Raw genomic sequence first — 22,706 nt, 5'->3', positions numbered from 1 at the left:
TTGTTTTAGCTGAACTGAGTCTTTGCAACCTTGCTTACTACTCTCTGACGACTGTGCTGGGGAATCAACATATGCATGTAGGTAATTGGTGGATTTGCTAGTTAATTCAACGGTTTTGGACAATTCTGGACATTTACCAGTTTTTCAATAGTTTCTTGTTAAAAAAAAATCAACATTCGGAAGCATTATTATCGATGCGTAGCCATATTTCTGAACGATTGGTGATAAAACTATTGAAATTGGACCAGGGACAGCTGAGTTATTAACGTTCAAAATCTTTCTTAATTTGTTACATGTTCCATTTTCGGTTTTCACAAAGTGTACCCCCATATAGAAATCAAAGACGTAGTCCTACGTCAAAATATTCGTTTGAACTTTATGAAATCCGAGCCGTCCACTAGCAGACTCAATTAAGATTCTATTGACTTCCTGCAGAAATCTATTTAAATGTAAGTATCAACTCGTAATTAGTCACATTCAGTCAAATACCAGTCGAACATAATTTACTATCTGATTTTTTTTATTTTTTATTATTATGCATCTTTAAAACACAGCCGTGTGCCTACGTCACTTTTGCAAACAACGTCCTCCAAAACGTTTAGAACAAACAACAAACTCTCTCTAGTTTAGCAAACGAATGTTCGCAGTGAGTAGGAAAAAAGTAAAATACAAAACACATTTTCTCTCTATCTCCATCGCTCTCTTTTTTTCCCGAACCACCGACAAGAGTACGAGCAGATTCACGTTTGTTTTGTGGTGAAACCTATTGAACAAACAAATTCTCATGATTTTGGAAAATGTGTAGGTCGGTAGCTAGGTAGTCCGATGGCGTGGTGAAAAGCAGTTTTTCATCTCTCCAACAAACCAGCTTTCGTGACACACAGCTTCGTTGGGTAAACGCGAGAACAACACTGTGCGATACGGACGCGGATTATTCCTTTGTGTGCTCCGGGGGGGCTCCGAAAGACGATTCCCAGGATTCTTTTTCCCACGATCGAAAGTTGCATTCGGTTCGGTGTCCGCGAGTGAAAGTGATAGTTCCTGAAGGTTCCTTCGAGTGGATTAAAAGTGCAGAATCGGTTACGCTTGCGGAAGGTTCCAGCAATCGGAAACTTGACAGCTTTCACCGATCAGGTGAAAAATCAATTTTCTCACGAGCAAAAACACCCCGCTGCCGAGTGTGGCGCGGCAGGACGAAAAAGGGGAGAAAGCTCGATCAAAACAGAAGGTGGATATTCTACGCCGCCGCTGACATATGGAAGTGATGCTGTCTGTGGGAAAACGTCAAAACACGTTCCTCTACAGCATGGGTGCTGATGGGGTGGTTGGCGGTGCGCATGAGCACTCCTAGGGTGGTGGAAAAACGAAATTCACCACCCCGAGGAAACACATGGAGGCACAGCTCACTCGGTGGTGTCGAGAAGAGCCTTAAAACGGATAGCCATGCACGAAGTTGCTCTCAGTTTTTCGTAAACTACCAATCTGTCGCGTTCGCGAGTACGCTTCGGGGCTCCCGGTTCGTTCAAGACCTTTGCCATTTCCGAGGAAAAGAAAAGGAAAAATAGAAGTGTGCTCTGTTTGGTAGCGGAAGAAAAATAAACACTCTCCAACTGGAAAAGTTCTTTGCTCCAAGATTAACTTGGATCCAAACTCGTTTCCATATTTATGCAAATTGATACTAGCCAGAAGGAAGAAAATCCGTCCCCCGGTGAATGTGAAGAAAGTCAGCGAATAGGTAAAATATACTGAGTGGAAACTATCCCAAGGATTAAATCGGTTTTTCTTTGGTGGAGAATTCGCGTTGTACCCTTTCGCACACTCACATATCCCAAACTCGAGCAAGTTAGGAAATAAGGAGCAACCAAAACGACTGCCCGAGAGGAGTTCTTCTCGGTTGGAAGGCGCCAACCCCCTGCCACTAGACGTCGCCTGGCGGTCGTCGTCGTCGTCGTCGTGTAATCCTGTCGGTTGTTTTCTTCCCTTACGTTTCGCCAAGACATACATACATATATCATACACACTTAATGCATGTAATTTCACTCCTGCTGGGGAAAAGCTGAGTGAGGTACGCACTGAATTCATTCGTGAAAAAAATAGCAAATCCACCCAAATGGGATTGTCCGGTGAGTGCTTCAACAAGTTTGCAACCAATCGTGGAAACCGTGCAGTGGTGGTGAATTGAATGTGGGAAGTGAATGTAGAAAAAAAAAGTTCAACCAAAGCAAACAAAGAAGAGCAGTGCAGCGTCGTTTGTGAATAGCTCGTTGTCGTTATCGTCGTCGTCGTCTTCACGGGAATCAGCTGGAAAAAGGTTCACGATAATAAATCATTCAGAAAGCGTGAGTTTGTTTCGGTGTGCGTAAATGGACATGTTTCTTCCCTCACAAATGATGTGAATTACTCCGTTCATGAATTAGGAAATAGCGCTCGTCCAAAGGCTGTAAATAATTCAGCAAGGATCTGAGAAGGATGTTTTATAAAGTGGAAATGTGCTGCTTTTGAATGTTGAAGGATTTTTTGGTGGATTGATGGACAACCGCTGGAACGGATACTGCGCTGCAGTTAAGGTAGGTAGATGTAAATCTGGTTTGAAGATTTTGGTACAGTTCTAAACTGTGGACACAGTGAATAAAGTCTAAAATTGCAATAATTTATGCAAATCCGATAAATAATGCAATAATTTACACTAAGATGATTTAATCAGTTTAATAAATCTTCATTCCACCGGCATGATACCCTTGAAATAGTGGTTTTCAAACGTTTGTTGATTGTATTCTCTTTGATTAATTCCTTAATTCTATTCTACCTCCTTACGCGTACGCAATCGCCCATACGTATTTTTGAAAATTTGTATGGACTGTACACCCAACAAAGGATGTAAGATTTTCTTGCAATAATGAGGGTTTCATCATCGCAGGAGGTTAACCGGCGCCGGTGGTGTAGTGGTAAGCGTGACTGATTTCTCATCCCAATGGGTCTGGGTTCAATCCCAGCCGAGGTCGGTGGGATTTTTCTGAGGCATAACAATCTCTGGTCACGTCTTCCTTCGGAAGGGAAGTAAAGCCGTCGGTCCCGGTCCATGTGTGTTGAATGGGTGCGATATCCTACGCAGGTGTGGAAGCTGCCTTCCTGCACATTTGATTGCCGTCAATAGATTGCGGAACAGAGACCGATGTTAGTGGAGACCGCATGAATGGAGGATGAGCTGCAGCCCAGGAAATTGGAGTGTATTAGTGAGGAAAATGAATTATTTCGAAAAAAAAGTTTGCTGACTGCACTCGAACCACGAACGTTGCGATTATCAGACCTGTGCTTCATCCACTGCTCCCTCCATGCTTTGGATCATGGGTGGACTAAGAGCGAATAAAAAGCGCTCATAGTACGATAACTGGGTTTCGTCTGCTTTTCCAGCTGAGCGGGAAGTGGAGAGAATCGTGGCAAATGTGTGCGTCATTCTAGTTACTATGTTATAAATAAAAAGCTTGCATCGTTTGCAAGGTCAGCTTATATCATTCGTTGTGGAGGATGACAGGAAATGAAACTAACATTAAATGTAATACATTTTTGGTTTGCGTGTAGACACTCGCCTCCCCTCTCCTCCTCTATGGTGTAGAGAGGGTCTACTATAAGAGAGAAGCGGACAGGCTGGTTTTTAGTCAAACTAAATGTCAAAGCCAGAGCCAATCCAGCAGCTCTTATCTTGATTGCATTGGCAGTGTTGCTAGAAACCTCCTAGGCATAAGTTGCCAAGGCAGTTTGTTTTGAATCCGCTCATCTCTTATACTGGACCCTGTCTACATAGTTTAAGAACAGCCCCTAATATCTCTTAAAATCCCCTAATTATAGTGTATTGTCTAGTTCAGAATTCTCTCACTAGGTGGGTCCAGTGCTCCTGTGAACATACTGTCCATACAATATCTCTGGATCCTGACTATATACAAGGATGCTGTTTTCTGTAATGTTGTTTGAACTGTGGATAATTTAGTGCGAAATAAGATCACTAGGGTGTTCTAGTGTACTGGTAAACTACTTAAACAAACAGGACCGAAATCTCTAGATCCTTGCTATATACAGGGAATACTCAAAATAACTAGGTAAGGCAAATTTTTGGTCACCTTTGGAGTGTTTTTTTTTTCCTTTGGTTTGTTTTTTCCGTCGATCTTGTTTTCCGTGCTGAGCACCAATGCTACCGACGGGCCAGGAAGGCAGCTCCCACGAAAAAAAAATGGTCACCGGTTACCGGAGATATTCTGAGTTTTCGGAGGACTTGTATAACTTGCTAAATTTGTGATTTGTTTTTCTATAGGATGCCGAGTAAAAATCGATATTTTTAGTAAATACACACCAAGAACTAATATCGGCCTATAGCCAACCGAGATATGGCCATTTCCCGGGAATCGGTTTGGATAGAGTTTTCTGAATGCGGTCAGATCTTTTAATCATAATCACTCAAAACATGTCATGCGACAGCTCTTTCTTCATGGTTTAATCAATAGACTTTCGATACACTTTAAATGCTTCGTTGACCACATTGGCCGCTCTCAGAACCTCCGGGATGTCTCCGGAGGAACCTCTAGCAGGGGACAATTGCATTTTACACCAAATATGCCGTGCGACAGCTCATTCTACATGGTTTTTCATGAATAGGCTTTCTATAAACATTAAGTGGAGCCACGGAATACCCACGGGGACACATGCAGCAGGAGAAATTGTGGTTTTACACCAAAGTAAACCATACGACAGCTCATACTTCATAGTATTTCATGAATAGGCTTTCGATAGGCTTTAAATGGAATGTTGACCACATTGGCCGCTCTCCACACCACAGGGATGCCCCGGGGGAACATGTAGCAGGAGATAATTGCAATGTAACAGCAAAACAATCGAATGGATAATTGACCACATTGGCCGCGAACCCCCGGGATGCCCCTGAGGGGACCTGTAGCAGGGTAATATTGAGTTTTCACACCAAATCATGCCGTACGACAGTCCTTTTTTCGTGCTTTTACATCAGTAGGCTTTCGATAAATTTGAAGGATATTGACAACATTATTTTTTTTCCCTTGTTTTGTTTCCCGTCGATCTTGTTTTCCGTGCTGAGCACCAATGATACCGACACCAGGGAGGCAGCTCCCACACCTGGACACTACCTATCGACCCATCAACTCATGCACCGGGGACCGACGGCTTTACTTCCCCGAAGGAAGGCGTGATTAGAGATGTTATGCCTCAGAACATCCTGGCGGCGCCGACTGGGATTGAACATAGGCCTGCTGGGGTGAGAGGTAATCACGCTCACAACTACACCACCGCCCCGCTATTGACCACATTGGCCGCTCTCAGAACCACGGGATGCCCCCGGAAGAAAACTTGTAGTAGTGGACAATTTCGTTTAAAGCTTGAGTCATTTAATATCTGGACGCGAAAAAACGGATGTATCTCGGAAACCATCTTAATGAAATTTAAATGTTGGGCACTTAAAGTAAAGGTCATTTATTGCTCTTTAACGGAAAAAGAGCAAAAAAATGTTTCGATTTGGTTTTGATGAAATCCCAAACTTTTCTTCGAATACCACTCATCATATTTTAGACACTCTGTTGGCTAACATGAGCGGCCGTTTTGTTTCACCATCTCTTCATCTCTGTCGCATCCCGACTCACCTTTCCACTCTTCTTCAACTTCTGTTTGATAATTGCCCAATATTTCACAATCGGACGGAATTGAGGGCAGTTGGGTGGATTGATATCCTTTTCGAAGAAATAAACCCAGTTGTCTCGATCAGTGCGCAAAACAGTCAGGTTCATTGAGTCATTTTCATATGAACTGCCATCTGCCTCATCATTCACTGCCTCGTGAGAGTCTGAATGATTGAGAGGTAAACGAGTCACTGACAGCCGGGCACTCAGTCAGTAGCTCAGTCAACACGTTTATTCTGCCGTGATGGTACCCAATATTTGTTTTGAATGCCTGAGCGTACATTTTCTATGGAAAAATGACTCAATTACATGCTGTTGAGCGAAGGCAAGCGGTGTGCGTCGCCTGCTCGTGAGTGACTGAATGTGTTTGTTGGCTCTTTCATTGCCTCGTCTTTTGCCGTTTGGTACAAACGGTCTGCACAGAGCAATGGATTGAATAGTGCAGTGCTTTCACACTCAGCCTAGGCAGTCAATAATTTTACACTCTGGTCTCGATACCACTGTAGAACTTCTCTACTGTAGTGGAAGCTTGCCAAATCAGGCCAAAACTTCACAGGTTCATTGTGTACGAAAGAATACGTTTTTCAGGCCTTGTACATTTTGGAATCCAGTCTTGTTTGTCACGAAAACCTGGGTTTTGTTGTCCACAACTGCAAATACCTTACCAGATCATAAGCTTTCTTGCAAATTTATCGGCAAAACCAAATTTGAAATTGCTAAAGTCAGCACCTCGACTTTTGTCCGGGAAGCTGCCCATAATTCATCTTCACGTACGTATCGTCGTCCATGAGGATACATCCTTCGTACTTTGTAACGTACGTAACCTCATTGCACAACTTCCGGGCACGTCTTTTTGCCACTAGATTCTGCTGCAGTGTCCTGTTTGGTTGCTTACCGGCTCGAAAAGATCGAAATCCTTCTCGCTGACGAATCCTTCTGGCGGTGCGTTGTTGACTGGCATTGAATTTATTGGCGATATCATTATCCGACAGCCCTGAGTTTGCCCAAACCGTTCGCAACACCTTCATTTGCAGCTTCCGATCCTTAGTTCCACTACGATGCTTGCTATGATCCTGCCGATCGATTTTTGAACCTGACCACGTCGGATTTTCCAAGTGGGTGTTCGAAATTAATTTTCCGTTCGTGGCTTTGATTGAGTAGGTGAAATGGCTCTAATGTTGGCTAATGGATGGGACGGTACTAATGAATGTTTTTGGTAGCTATTGAAAATTTAGTCGATTGCTGAATTTATGTATGGGCCCAATTTAGGGGCATTTAGGTCGACATTACATCTATTTCCCCATATAACTTCTTTTAAACATAATGAATCGTGGCGAACTTTTCAGCACTAAAAGAGGAAACATTTCAAAACAAACTGCTGTCAAAACATTCCAGACCCGACTACTAGATGTACTGCAGTAAAATAAACAGTGGATCCGGATATGAAATGACTCAAGCTTCATACACTAGAACATGCCGTGCGACAGCTCTTTATTCATGATTTTTCACTAATTTAATCGTATAGCCACCGGGATACCGGCGGAGGAACCTATAGTAAGAGTTAATTAATTACAAATTCATGAAAATCCATAAAGAAAGAGCTGTCGCACGGCATGTTTTGGTGAAAAATGCATTTTTGTGAGTCAAAACCACTCTGTAATATTTTCAGCCGAGAAGTTTTTTTTTTTTATTTGTTTTGATAAAAAATGGAAATAACCAGCTCCAGATTCATTTAACTGGAGCTGAAGACAACTGAAAACCTCCTCCGTATGCAATTCCTACTTACCTTACCTTACATTAATACACATCGGTGTTAAACAATAATTTCGCCGTTTCTTAGAGCGTTTGCTCCGAAACGGTTGACATGTTTTTCTAAGTCCCGGATTTGGCTGAATGAGTGGCTTTTACCCAGTTTGACATTTCTCCTTCACTCAGATTTTGACAACCTAATGCATCAGACGAAATTGCGTACGATCGACTCACTCGGTGAGTAAGCTGAAGTAAGCGTGTAGTGCCAATCACCGACGGACATCGATGGCAATCCACTGATGGCAATCGAATGTGCAAGAAGGCAGCTCCCACACATACGTAGGATATCGCACCCATTCAACGAACATGTGCCGGGACCAACCGCTTTACTTCCCCCGAAGGAAGACGAAGTGATTTTTATGCCTCAGAAAAATCCCATTGACCTCGGCTGGGATTGAACCCAGAGCCAGACCCATTGGGGGTAAGAAAGCAATCACGCTTACCACTACACCACCTGCGCCAGCTAGAAATGGCTGTCGTACGGCACAAGGGGAATACCAAAGGTATGGGATGGGGGTTACGAAATGCTCGACTTGCAGTAATTATCCCTTTGTGAGCCTTGAGAAAGGCTGATGGCTTTCGGCTTGTCACGGAAAAAGAGAATCCGTATTTTGTTTAGTTGTAAAAATTACGCTTATTTGCTGGTTTTTTATGATTCAACATTTGGTTTAAATATTTGAATTGGTTAGCCTTTGGCTCTTCATCTTTGTTCTAGTTAATTGGTTATTCTAATGTGATGATTGCGTTTAGCGCTAGTTTACAGGATACCATTTTATGGGACGAACAACGAAAACATTTGAATTTAAAAATTTGATAACCTACCAACTTGAGAAACCTACCTAACTACTTAAACTAGGTTGCCAAATCACAAATGTGGTCTGATCGCAGACAGGTGACTCTGGATCTAATAGAATTCCACTTAAGAACAAAACGTATGCAAAAAATTTATTTACACTCTTAGAAAAAAATATATGTAAATTTAGGTGCTCTGAGATTTACATATGCGAGCGTCAAGTTTGACATAAAATTGAGTCATAATAGTCAATCAGCTCAATCAAACGTACTTTTGAACTTTTCAGCCTCGGAGCACTTAATTTTACATGATATGTTTGTTTACATCTCATTATTTATGTCAAAGGTGGATTCCGTCACGTGTAAGATTAGGTATTTCTAGGTGTGTAGTATAATTATAACACACGAGAACATGCGGCTGCCCTCACGGAACTACTTTTTTATGGATTGCTGAGCTAATTTCCTTATCATGTCACTACACAACTTTCTTTATACAATGCTTGGTTAGTGAGTTATGAATTTTATAAGCACGTGATGTACGTGAAAATCCGAAAACATCCGCTAGAATTTTGACAAACGATCTCTTCACCGCGCTGTTGTTAAGAAACTCTCAAGGTTTGCCCAAAAGCTACGCAGTTGATTTATATGGCGTTTCCAGACCCGTCCGTCATTAAGTTGTACCAAATAGTGAAGCTTACCTAGACGCTCTTTAACAATCCCAAATTCCCAGTTGTTTTCGAGGACGTATGCCCGGGCTGTAACTATGTAACCAACTTATAATTCTCTAATATAAAGCTCTAAAGCTTCCTTTCGAGTTCGTCGAAGGAACCATGAGATTAAGCTGTGAAAGGATCTGGCGACCGAAAATCAGCATCGAAGGGGAGTATCCAGTGGTAGGGTGAATCATCCTACGATATGATAAGGGAATATTGCACAAATCACTTTGTACCTCGGAACGACTGCAATCTAAAGATTTCATCATCTGAATGAAACGCTCAGCCTGGCCACTAGTAGCTGGGTGATAAGGAGCACTAAACTTATAGAAAACTCCATTCATTTTCAAGAATTTATCAAAATCTGCCGAAGTGAACTGAGGACCGTTATTCCTCACGAAAACTGAAAGTATTCCTTGGGTACTGAAAATTTCCGTACACGCACGAATCGTCATGTTATTTCTTGCCGAAAATGATCGAATAAGCCTCTTTGTCAATTTGCGAATATCTTTGCTGTGTTCGAGCTGGAGTCTGAGAAGTGTACTGCAATGGTCGCTCAGTACCATCACGATACTGATGACTGAGGACTGCCCCTACCCCGTAGGGCGACGCATCAGTAGCCAACACCACCGGAAGTGATAGATCTTAGTGGACTAAGAACCTATCCGACTGCATTTCCTTCTTGACAAACGCGAACAACTTTTCACACTCCCTACTCCAGACAAAGGGTACATCATCTTTCAGAAGATTGTTAAGCGGGTATAGAATTGTACTTAAGTTAGGGAAAAATCGACAATAATAAGTAATTAACCCAACAAAGGATCGAATTTGCTCCCTATTCTCAGGAACTGGCATGTTTTGAATCGCATCGAGCTTGTCACGCAGTTTGTGAATTCCGTCTTTTTCGACCAGTACTCGATCCGGTCAGAGAAGAAGTCGCACTTCTCGTGATTTACACCCAAATTTTACCTAACCTCTTAAAAACTCCCTCTAGCCTTTGCAAATGAGTTCTATCATCGGAACCGGTGATGCGAATATCATCTATAAAAACTGGGGTATCTGTTCCATTAGTCCCTGAAGAACAGCTGGTGCTGAAGCAACACCGTACATAGGTACTCAAAGTAAGCAAGTCCCTATCCTCTGGACGAACCTCTAGCTGCAACTACGCTTGGGATAGGTCTAACTTAGATAACCGCTCTCCCCCTGCAACGGTTGCGAACAATTCTTCAACAGTAGGAAGTGGGTGGTCATCTACGAGCAAATTTGGGTTTAAGGTGATCTTATAATCACCGCACAATCGTACCCTACCACCAGCCTTTTTGGCACGACAGGAGTGGCCCACTCTGAGTGGTCCACCTTCTCTCAGATACCATCACTCACGAACTTGTCGATCTCCTTGTCGGCTGCTTCTCGAAACCGCAAAAGCAACCGATCTAGCCTTCACGTACATAGGCTTTGTATCATTACGAACGTTCAGCGAAGCTTGTACACCTTTACCAACGCGTTCATCGAAGACATGTGAGAATTTAGTGAACAAATCTTTCAACAGACTGGCGATGGATTGATCCATTGCGCCGCAATAAGAAACCGAGTGAGTACCAGGTCTGAATACGCGGTTGAAATTCTAAATTCAAAGCAAGTAGCCATTCGCGGCCCAGCAGGGGGTGTCTGCTCAATTCCGTGACTTGCAGTGGTAATGTGAGTTCCTTACCATTAGCAACAACTTCTACCATCATCATACCAAGTACACCGATGTCATTATCTTATCAGTCGGGTAGTCGTGGGGAGAATGTCCAAGTCTGTAAAGTAACGTTTTTCGTCCTGTACGCTGATCAGGAATACGGGCGACCGGGGGCAACCTCAAATTTTCTGCCTCTTCTGATGATGTTCACATCCAGCAGAAACTTGCCAGCCAAACCACGAACGAACCGCGCTCAAATGGAAAAAGCCATTGTTGGTACAGGGCTCTTCCAGTTCCAGGTGATGTGCATCATTCGTCCTCTTCTTCTCCTTCTGCTTGGACTGGCACACCTTCTCAAGGTGCCCCTTCTTCTTGCAGTGGTTGCAGACAGTAACTTTATGCGTGCATTCCCGCATAAACGGGAACCATTACTTAATCTTACCGAAAATGGTTAAACTGAAATGATTAAGGAACTTTACATGAACGTTTGTGTGACATAGTTGTAACCTTATGTATTATGGTTTTTTGGAAGTGAACCTTACAAATAATGGGTTGTTAAGAACCATTCCCATTCAAACTAGTTGTTTTCTCCATACATTTTCGGAGAGAGGGCTATATTAGAACCTTTTGGTTTGAGAACTTTAATGGCAATGGTTATGGTTACCAGTAAGCACCATTAATGGTTTTGTATTTTCGGTCAACTTTACGTGGAATATTTCACGAATTTGTAATCAGTAATTTACAGGCAACCGATTCGCGATATATTCCACATAAAGTTGATCGATGTTACAAAACCATCTATGAACCTTACCGACTACCATAATCATTACCATTAAAGTTCTCAGATCATAAATAAAATGGGTCCAATATAATCCCTTTCCCAAAATTGTATGGAGCAAACAAGAATTTGAAATGGTGATGGTTCTTAACAACCCATTATTTGTAAGGTTCACTTCCAAAAAACCATAATACATAAGGTTAAAACTGTATCACACAAACGTTCATGTAAACTTCCATAGCCATTTCAATTAAAGTTTTGTAGGGATTATAAACAATTCTTAATCATTTTCGGTAACGTCAAGTAATAGTTCGCATTTATGCGGGTTTGGCTGCGAAATGGTCAGCATCCCCGCAGCGGTAGCAGCAACAATCAATACGAAACTAACGATTTTAAATTGGCTCACTACTTGCCTAGCCTATTGGTCACAAGTAAATCGACTAACGTACCCCATTCTAGTCGAAATTCTAGTACTACACCATAGAGGTAACTCTAAGACCAGAAGATCCCGAAGAAACGAGCTCAACTTATTGGCTCAGCTCTGGTACTCTCTTCGGTCCCAAGCTAATCGATGCACCCCTCGAAACAAACGAAAATCCACGAACCCCTCATTTTATCTGTCAAACTTTCATAGCGAATCAAAACAAACATAGTGTAGTACTGGAATTTATACTAGAATGGGGTACGTTAATCGATTTGCTTGGGACCAATAGGCTAGTCAAGTAGTGAGCCAATTTAAAATCGTTAATTTCGAATTGATTGTTGACTACGACAGATAAAATGAGGGGTTAGTGGATTTTTCTATGTTTCGAGGGGTGAATCGATTAGCTTGGGACCGAAGATAGTACCAGAGCTGAGCCAAAAAGTTGAGCACGTTTCTTCGGGACCTTCTGGTCTTAGAGTTATCTCTATGGTAGCAGTGCTTCTTCTGTCCATCTTGATTGCTTGCTTGATGACTGGAACTTCTGCTGGAAATAGCTTAACTCGACGACTGGAAAATATTTTCCTTCTTCATCTTCTTGGATCCATGCTCGATGTGTTGCACCTCCGTCTTTGACCGGGAGCCATGCATCTCGTCAGTTCCGTGGTGAGACATTTCAAGACCAACAATTGAAATGGCCTCAACTCCATTTTGTAAACAAACCATGTAAGGCCATTTTCTTGCAAACCAAAACCTACATTCTCAAACCTAAAACACAATTGGGTAGAGAAGAATTTCCCCTACCTGTTCATTTTGTTGGTTTGCGTGGGCGGACTTCGGTTCGCGACAAAATCGCCTTACAAGGTTTGCTTACAAAATGGAGTTGAGTCCTTTTCAATTGTTGGTCTTGATTTCCTTTCCGAATCCAATCTCCTTCACCTTCGCCAAGGTTAACTCGCAAACTACGGCTCCGGATCCCAAAAACGAATTGATTACGAATGGCCTTGTCCAGGTGATCCCCAAAGTTGCACGATTGGGCCAATTTTTCCCGGTCCATTAGGTAATCACTGAGTGATTCATGCTTCAGCTGCTTTCGGCTCACAAATTTAAAGTTTTCAAGAATTTCCAAAGCAGCGGGACTGTAATGCTCCTTTAGAAGAGTCACAATCGCTTCGTACGTTTTCGTATGCGATTCTTCATTTTTCAGCTTGTTGCACAGCACGTCGTCGGTGGCACCGCCCATGAAATGCAGGAGGTAATCACGTTTGTCGTCTTCCAGAACCTTGTAAATCCGAAAAGACACCTGCAGTCGCTCCGACCATCGGCCAAACTTCGACGTTGCACAATTCTCGATGAACATTTCAAATGGTCCTATCTGCATTGATCGATTCTCTTCATCGACTTTCTCTTTTCATAGCCACTGCTATGCAAACAGATTTCACGCTAATTCTACCACATGCTGCACTTGTTTGCTAACTGGGCGTTCTATAACTACACTGAAATAAATCGACATGTACCGTTTATTGGATCCATCTTATAACATAGCACTGTCAGCAGATTTATTCATTCTATGTAATGATTGATAGATTCCATTGGATTATCACTTAAAAACTATGACTGCGATATGGAATGATTTCTATCGTAATTTCACATACTTAGTACTTGTAGTTAGCGAAGGTAAGAAGTATATGAATATTGTCTGATATATTTCATGGTGAAAAACTGTTGATATGTCATGGGTGGGAACAGACATCTAGAAACTAATGAAAAATCATATAAGTTTGCACTATGAGAAAATTCAGTAAAATATACCTGTTTTCATGATGAATATTGCTCACTAAAATATATATCTTATAAGATAATCATGTATATTTTATTGGAGTTGCTTTTACTGATTTTTGACGTTTGTTGATATGTCGCGTGTAAATAGACATGTAGAAACTATTGGACTGTCATTTAACTTTGCAGTATAGGAAAACATGTATATCTCATTGTAATAGCTTGCTTTGATTTTTGACGTTTGAAGATTGTAAACAGATCTATCCCAATCATTAAATAGTCATATAGAAATGCCTTTTAAGAAATCCAACAGCAAGCATTTGTTTTTGCATGTTTTTCTGGGATGAATATCGCTCCCAATAAAATACATCTTACATGATTGTTCTTTATAAATTATTGAAACAATTTTCAACGATGTTAACGTACACTCATTAAAATGATTAGTTGAACTAAATACTACTAACAACAATGATACTGTATTGAATAATCTTTGTTTGTTATTGTTTCATATGATAATTGGTTCCAGAAAAGAATGTATTGAGATTGAAAAAAAATGATTCTATTGTAATATTTACTTTGCTATGATTCTAATTGTAAGCCTTCTACACGGCTAATTCAGATTCCAGCCCTAAGTAGTTATCGAACTTCATGAGCCAGTTCTATCAAATCATATAATTTAGCCGTTGATTTATTGCACACAGGTGCATTAAGAAAAATTCGAACAAACCACACCACCGAAACGGAACATAAATTTGTCAGTGCTATTTGTCTTCACTCTAGCAAAACGAGCATAAAGTTGCAGTACATTCCATGTCGGGAGAGCTGTTCTTAATTCATGCTATTTGAACGAGCTCAATCTTGAAGTCAGCCGTGGCCCAGTGGAATCGAGCACAGACACCGAAAGCATCACACCTCAACAGTTCTTGATCGAATCCCAAATCAGCTACAATAAAAAAAGGCACAACTGTGAAAGCTCCCACTGCCTGATGTTTATTTTTTCGAATTTATTTTTTTTTTTTTCTATTAATTACTTTATTTGTACAGGCTCAATCGAATAAACTGGCCTGATGTTTATTTTTTCGAATTTTTTTTTTTTTTTTTCTATTAATTACTTTATTTGTACAGGCTCAATCGAATAAACTTTACAGAGCCGAGTTATCATTTTTGTTATACATTATTGATTTCTTATATTTAAAGTTAAAAGAGCTGGACCGGATACTCGCGGTTGTCTCGAGGTTAGTGGGGATTTACAATTTTTTTTGGATGGGAAAAGGGAGAGGAAGGTTTGAAATGTGGTATACGATACAAATATTTAATTAATCCTAAAACATGAACTAATTTCTATTCATCTTGAAAACAAACATAAAAAAAACCCACACGTACAAAATACAAACTAAACACAAGGTTAATAAAACTTACAATCTAATGTTAATATTCTTAAAGTAAACATATATGAGTTTCATAAACTCCAGATCGCGTCTAGCCAAAATATCCCGAACTGGAACATTAGGTTGTCTACCTCGAGCCCGAAGGGAATCATAAAAATGTGATCTGACTCCTCGATACTCCGCACAAGACCAAAGGATGTGATCAGCGTCCTGGTAACCTTGTCCACATTCACAGAGATTGCTGTCCTTCAGCCCAACACGGAACAAGTGAGCGTTTAACGAATAGTGATTGGACATGAGGCGAGACATCATACGAATGAAGTCTCGACCCACATCCAACCCCTTGAACCAAGAACTCTTCGACACCTTAGGGATGATCGAATATAGCCATCGTCCCAAACTCCCTTCACTCCACTTATTCTGCCAGCTGACGAGTGACTGTTGACGATAAATGAAGAAAAATTCATCGTAGGCGATTTGTCGATCGTAAATATCGCCTTCCATAGCGCCCACCTTAGCAAGTGAGTCAGCCATCTCATTGCCCGGAATCGAGCAATGAGATGGGACCCATGCAAAGGTGATGACAAAAGATCTTAAAGATAAAGCACTTAAAAGCTCTCGTATTTTCATGAGAAAATACGAGGAGAGCTTTACCGGCCTCATAGAGCGAATAGCTTCGACAGAACTGAGACTATCCGTAAAAATAAAATAGTGATCTGGTGCAAGTGAGGCGATCGTTTCTAGCGTATAGTGTATTGCCGCCAGTTCAGCAACATATACGGAACAAGGAGCTTGAAGCATTCGAGAGGCGCTATGAAATTCGTTATAAATACCAAAACCAGCGGACGACTCAATTAGTGATCCATCTGTGAAGAACGATCTTGCGGAATCAACTTGGCCAAACTTTGCAGCGTAAATTGACGGAACAATCATGGAACGATGATGTTCTGGGATTCCACGAATCTCCCGCGTCATAGATAAATCAAAACTAACTGAATTGCCGAAGTCGGAGAAGCATACACGATGAGGATTATGCTGTGAAGGGCTGACATCCTGTGTTATGTACACGTAGTACAATGACATAAAACGAGTTTGAGGGTTCAGCTCAAGAAGCTTTTCAAAGTTTTCGATTACCAGTGGGTTCATAACTTCGCAACGGGTGAGGAGCCTGAGGGACAATTCCGAAAACCGATCCGATAGTGGCAACATGCCCGCCAACACTTCTAGACTCATCGTATGAGTCGAGTGCATGCATCCTAACGCGATACGAAGACAACGATACTGGATACGTTCCAGTTTGATGATGTGAGTTTTAGCCGCCGACTGGAAACAAAAACTACCGTATTCTAAAACCGATAAAATCGTTGTCCGGTACAACGTTAGAAGATCTTGCGGATGGGCTCCCCACCACGTTCCGGTAATTGTTCGGAGAAAATTGATCCTTTGTTGGCATTTTCGTCTCAGATACTCAATGTGGGATCTCCAGGTGCATTTTGAATCGAACCAGACCCCAAGATATTTGAAGGACATAGAATGCGTGATCGGTTTACCCAAAAGTTGAAGCTTTGGTTGTGCTGGGCTATGCTTCCTAGAAAAAACGACCAACTCAGTTTTCTCCTTGGAGAATTCGATACCTAGCTGGATAGCCCAAGTAGACAAATTGTCTAAGGTATCCTGTAAGGGTCCTTGCAGGTTGACCCCTTTGGGCCCTGTCATAGACACTACGCCATCATCTGCAAGTTGTCTCAACGTGCAGTTGTCACATAGACAATTGTCAATTTCTCTGATGTAGAAATTATACAAAAGGGGGCTTAAACATGAGCCCTGGGGGAGACCCATGTAACTAAATCGAGAAGCTGTAGAGTTTCCATGAGAAAAGCTCATATGTTTCTCTGACAGCAAATTGTACAAAAAGTTATTTATTAATGGAGAAAGGCCACAAGCGTGGAGTTTGTCTGAAAGGACTTCAACGGATACTGAATCAAAAGCCCCCTTGATATCCAAGAATACAGAAGCCATTTCCTCTTTTTTAGCAAAAGCCAACTGAATTTCTGTGGAAAGCAACGCGAGACAGTCGTTCGTTCCCTTGCCCCTACGGAATCCAAATTGAGTATCTGAGAGTAGGTGGTTCGTCTCAACCCATTTGTCCAAGCGAAAAAGGATCATTTTCTCCAACAATTTTCGAATGCACGATAGCATCGCGATGGGACGATACGAGTTATGATCTGACGCGGGTTTTCCAGGCTTTTTAATGGCTATAACTCTCACTTGCCTCCAATCATCCGGAACAATATTGAGCTCCAGGAACTGACAAAACAAGTTCAACATGCGCCTCTTAGCGACGTCTGGGAGGTTCTTCAACAAGTTGAACTTGATTCTATCAGCCCCCGGAGCCGAATTGCCACACGAAAGGAGCGCGAGTGAGAGTTCCAGCATTGAAAAAGGCTGGCTGATCTCGTCTACAGAATTCGTCGTTTCGCGAGGAATCATCTGTGCCGGCACGGAATCAGGACATACTTTTCGCGCGAACTTGAGAATCCAACGATCTGAGTACTCCTCGCTCTCGTTGTTCGAAGACCGGTTACGCATCCTTCGCGCCGCGTTCCAAAGCGTATTCATCGACGTTTCGCGTGATAATCCGTCCACGAATTGCCGCCAGTATCCGCGTTTCTTGGCTTTGATGAGGCTCTTGAGTTCGTGTTCAAGAGCCGAGTACGCTTCGAAATACACGGGTGTTCCACGTTTCCGGAAAAGCTTAAACGCGTCGGACTTTTTACGATAAACCTCAGTGCATTGGTGGTCCCACCAAGGGGAAGGAGGTTTCCTACGCAAAGACGTTCCAGGAACCGGCCGAGTTTGAGCTCGAAGCGCGCTGTCCAAGATCAGATTGGAGAGGAAGTTATATTCCTCCAACGGTGGAAGCCCTTCTACCGACGACACGGCTTCCTCTATCGCGGTCTTGAACGTTGTCCAATCGATATTACGGGTGAGGTCGTACGCGACGTTAACGGATTCCAACGGATTGAACCCACTGGCAATCGAAATTTTGATCGGCAAGTGATCACTACCGTGGGGATCCTGGATCACATTCCACGTGCAATCCAACGATAATGAGTTAGAGCAAAGTGTGAGGTCTAATTTACTTCCATTCGAAGATGGTCCAGCCAAACGTGTTACTTCTCCATTGTTAAGAATTGTCATATTGAAGTTATCACAGAGGTCATATATAAAAGTAGAACGGTTGTCATCATACAGTTTCCCCCAGCCTGTACCGTGGGAATTAAAATCTCCCATAATCAACCGTGGAGCAGGAAGTACTGAACATATATCTGAAAGTTGTTTTCGATTAACAACGGCTCTAGGAGGAATATAAACAGAAGCAATACAAAGGCTCTTACCTTTAATAATAGCCTGACATGCGACAACTTCAATACCTGTAAATTGTGGAAGATTCACTCTATAGAAAGAATGGCACTTTTTGATCCCCAAAAGTACCCCTCCTCTACGCGAATCCTCACGATCCAGTCGAATAATGTTAAAATCATAAAAAGGAAGATCTATATCTGAAGAGAGCCAAGTTTCACAAAGAGCAAATGCATCACAATCATTATTGTGAACTAAAAACTTAAAAGAGTTTAATTTAGGAATAAGACTTCGACAATTCCACTGTAGAATAGTGATCAAATCCCCGACCTCGTTTGGAAAATTATCCATCGAAGGAAATGATTGCTGCAATGAGGGGCCACTTCAATGTCAATTGCTTCAAGAGGGTCTTCACAGTAGGAAGCATTGCCAGAACAATGCTTTTGAGAGGATCAGAAATATTCAGGTACTTGAGAATATCGTCCACAATTTTATCAAATGAGAACAACCCAGATGAAGAAGGGGCTTCTGTTCTTAAAAATGGGACATCAGGGGTTTTGGATGTCCCCGGGAGAGGTGGAAAATCCTGGGTATAGTCAGTTCTTCTGAATCCAGGAGGAGTAGAAACTTCCTTTTTTCCACCACTCCTTGATTTGGGCAAGCTGATTTGGGGTTCTTCATTCTCAACTTTCCGCGAACGGATGCGTTTTCGTTTCCGTGCTGAAAAACAGAAAGAAGTTCCCTCCTCAGCCAAGTCAGAGTCAGTCTCGTCATCTGACAAAAGAGAAAATGGATTTTTGTCGTTGGTCGATGGCGTGGCCGTCTTAAGCATTTCTGCAAAAGACTGCCGGGAACGTTCCTTAAGTGAGCGTTGTAATTTCTCCACAGTGGGAGGCCGTATGTCCCAACTGCTTACAGTTTTGGCAGTTCATGACCCGGGGAACGAACAAACGCACAGGTAGTCGAAGTTTTCCCAGCTCGATGTAGTGAGGAAGGGCTGAACCAGAAAAGGTCACACGGAACGAGTCTGTGGGGGTAAAACTCTTTTTACCCTCGCTGACAGATACTGAGCCCAGTTTTTGGACATCCAGTATCTTCACCGGGGGAAGCAAACGGTTCTTGAAACGGCCAACCGCCTGCTTCTCCAAGATCTCGGGGGTCAGACTCGCTTCGGTGACCACACCTTCGATCTCCACATCACGAGCTGGGATGTAAACTCTGTACTCGAGCGTGAAGAGCTGGGAGGCAGCAATCTCGTTAGCCTGCTTCAGGTTAGAGACGGAGACACGAAGTTTATTGTGCCTAACCTTCGTGATTTCAGTCACGGCCGAGTATCGCTTCGTCAGATCATTAGTAATTTGCATTACATTCAAAGGTTTGTTTCTGGGCTGAAAGTAGACAACCCATGGGCCAGTCGAGTCATCTGGATAGGCTCGCGATCGGGGGTTTATCTGAGCCTGTCCTTTGCCAGACTGAGACGATGAACCAGGGAGAGATGACGTACGTTTTCGACCCTTCTTGCCATCGCGAGGCAAAGTGGTGTCATCTTCCGACAAAACGTCCATTTCGTCTTGCGACAAAATGTCCATTTTGCCGTACTAGTGGGAGCGAAAAACGCTCTACCACTGAAACGATAATCACTCGGACACAATACACAAAAAAAAAACTACAAACACAGAACACAAACTTAAAATTAAACTGTGGGCGAAAGAGAGAAACAAGAACAAAAACTTATCTGATAATCCTATACTACTACCACCGAGCGTTTAAACGGCAGCAGCGGAGCGACGCGCAGCGTGGATGATCTTCGATCAGCGTGTGCGGGTGGTCTTCGTTGGTGTGTGCTTATGTGAGGGTCGGCACTCAGCTGAACACACGATGATAGATGAGCGGTGTAAATGCGGAGGCAGATGCTGACACTCGATGACGATGATCCGTTACCACGCAACCGATGGTGCGCAAAATGGTTGGCGAATTGGCAATCGTAAAAACAATTTTCCTTCCGATGATGCCGAAAACACACTTTCTTCTCAGAAAAAAAAACTCACTTTTAGTTAATTATTTAGCTGGGAACTCTAAGCGAGAAAAAACTGACAATTTAAATCAAGCGAATAGCGAGAAAACTTCCAAAATAGCGGAGCGCGAACTAAGTCGACCGTACTTCTTGCTAGGACGCAGTGGAGATCATGAATTTATTTTTAGAAATCTATTAAATATATGTGTCAAAAGAAGAAGTAGATTTCATGTTATTTTCACATAAACTTTACTTCGATTGATTTATGACACATATATTATATTGTGGTGAAAAGTATAGCTTATGCTTATGGGTTTCAAATCCATTTCAGTTAATTATTATAATTTGATCGATTTTCATTTATCATATGACGATCATATAAAAGTTACCAAATAATCAGCATTGTAAATGTATCAGATATTCATATAGAATTTACCTGACACATTTTCAATCATATCATTTTCAATGGATTATCTTATAGCGCAAATTTATTAGACTTCCACATAACAGGAATATGTCAAATTCGTTCAGTGTAGGCTGCTTTTTAACTGGGCGTTCGTTAAAGCAGTTATACGTCAAAAATAGACGTCACATTTAGTTTGACATTTCATTGTCATAATTGGTGAGGGGTTTTCGAATGGAATGTTAAGTGTTGATAAAAATTAAATAAGAAATTATTTTCACTACACACCGAAATCAAGACTTGAAAGTCTTTTAAGCGAAAGCGTTAAGCCTTTCTAAATTCACGAGTTTGAATGCTGTCAAAATAACAATAGGCTCTTTTCATACGCCGTCAATATAGTGTGCGCAAGCCGATTTTGAGAGGAAATGTCATCCAATCCGTTTGTTTACATTATTATGACGATTTTCAAAACTCAAAATAATGTACATTTTATTGCACAACTTGCAAATTTTCATCGGGAGTTGTCTTATTTTTAGATTATCTACATATTTGAACTGATTTCCAGCTGAAATTACCATACATTAAAAATCCGGAAGATCATAACCGCTGGGACAATTTAATAAATCTTAATTTTTCTCATCAAAAATATATGGAAGCACCAGCCGGATCACTGCAAACCCGATACAGAAAACAAATTCCACGTGGATGATGATTTCAAGCACCAGCGGTGGATACATTAATCAGAAAAGGTGAAAATATTTTCCTCTTACTATGCTTCACGGTGAACATTTCCACCCTCATCACTCTTTTGATGGTTCCCCTATTTACCGCCAGAGGCTGAAACGATCGTTAAGTCTATACGCCTTTTTAATAGAAACTAAACGATCGATTCAACCTCTGGTGATGAATAGAAAAACGTCAAAAAGAGTGTTGTGAGCAGAAATTTCTACTGTAAGACACAAAACGGAACACTTTTTTACTTTTCCTGGTAAATTGATTTATCAGAGATGCTCCAAAACTTGATCTACAGTTGAAAAATTTAATTCTGTAACGTTTTTGCAAAGATTCTGCTGGTGTTCAGAAATATTTTTGTTGAGAAAAATGGAAAATTAGAATAGTGCCTTAGTGGTTATGATCTTCCGGATTTCTTGTGTGTGAATAGTTAAGGTGCAAATCAGTTCAGATTTGTGGAAAATCGTACAATAAGACAATTACCGATGGAAATTGGCAAGATTTTGAATGAAAAATGCTGTTATTTGCGTTGAGGAAAATACTTATTTTGATGTAAACAAACGGTTTGGTTGACGTTTTTTCTCGAACTCGCGTGGCGCACTCTACGTTGGTGGTGCATTAAAAAGGCCTATTGGCAAATCAAAGTTGGCACTTGTGGAGAATAGAAGAACAATGAAAGTGATGATGGTTTCAAAATTTTCCACGGGGAGGTATACGAGTGCAATCTTAAAATGCTTTTATTTTGCAAATGGAGCATTTTATTTAAATCTGGTTGCTGCTACAGTGGTAGAAAAGCTGAAATCTATGTCTACACCTAAAAATCTGAAAAGAAATTATTTTTTCTATATTATATGTCTATTGAGTAGTCTCAAAGTAGCATTAACCAGATATAAATAAAATGCTCCATTTGCAAAATAATAGCATTTTAAGATTGCACTCGTATACCTCACCGTGTAAAATTTTGAAACCATCATCACTCTCATAGTTCTTCTATTATCCACGAGTGCCAACTTTGATTTGCCAATTCAATGCGCGTGAATTTTCTTAACGCCGAACAAACAATCCATTGAAGTTCCCCTCGATGTTTTTTGACGTTTGACAAGCCAGCCCAGTTAGCGAGTGGAATTCGTTAACTGG

General features: G+C 41.5%; 1 protein-coding gene across 1 annotated transcript in view; it reads left to right on the top strand.

Annotated features, from left to right (window-relative positions):
* The first annotated feature begins 933 nt into the window (after positions 1-933).
* The window catches only part of LOC135701628 (uncharacterized), a 326,533-nt gene continuing 304,760 nt past the window's right edge, over positions 934-22,706 (top strand). Inside the window, exon 1 of the mRNA XM_065222475.1 lies at positions 934-2,567. The gene's annotated coding sequence lies outside the window, so the exon portion shown is untranslated. The remainder of the gene's footprint in view (positions 2,568-22,706) is intronic.

This window comes from Ochlerotatus camptorhynchus, unplaced genomic scaffold (assembly GCF_037179485.1).
Source record: "Ochlerotatus camptorhynchus isolate MF236.1 unplaced genomic scaffold, CSIRO-AGI_Acam_v1.1 ptg000170l, whole genome shotgun sequence".
Lineage (NCBI taxonomy): Eukaryota > Metazoa > Arthropoda > Insecta > Diptera > Culicidae > Ochlerotatus > Ochlerotatus camptorhynchus.
Note: the sequence above shows the minus strand (reverse complement) of the source record. Positions and strands in the feature narration are given on the sequence as shown.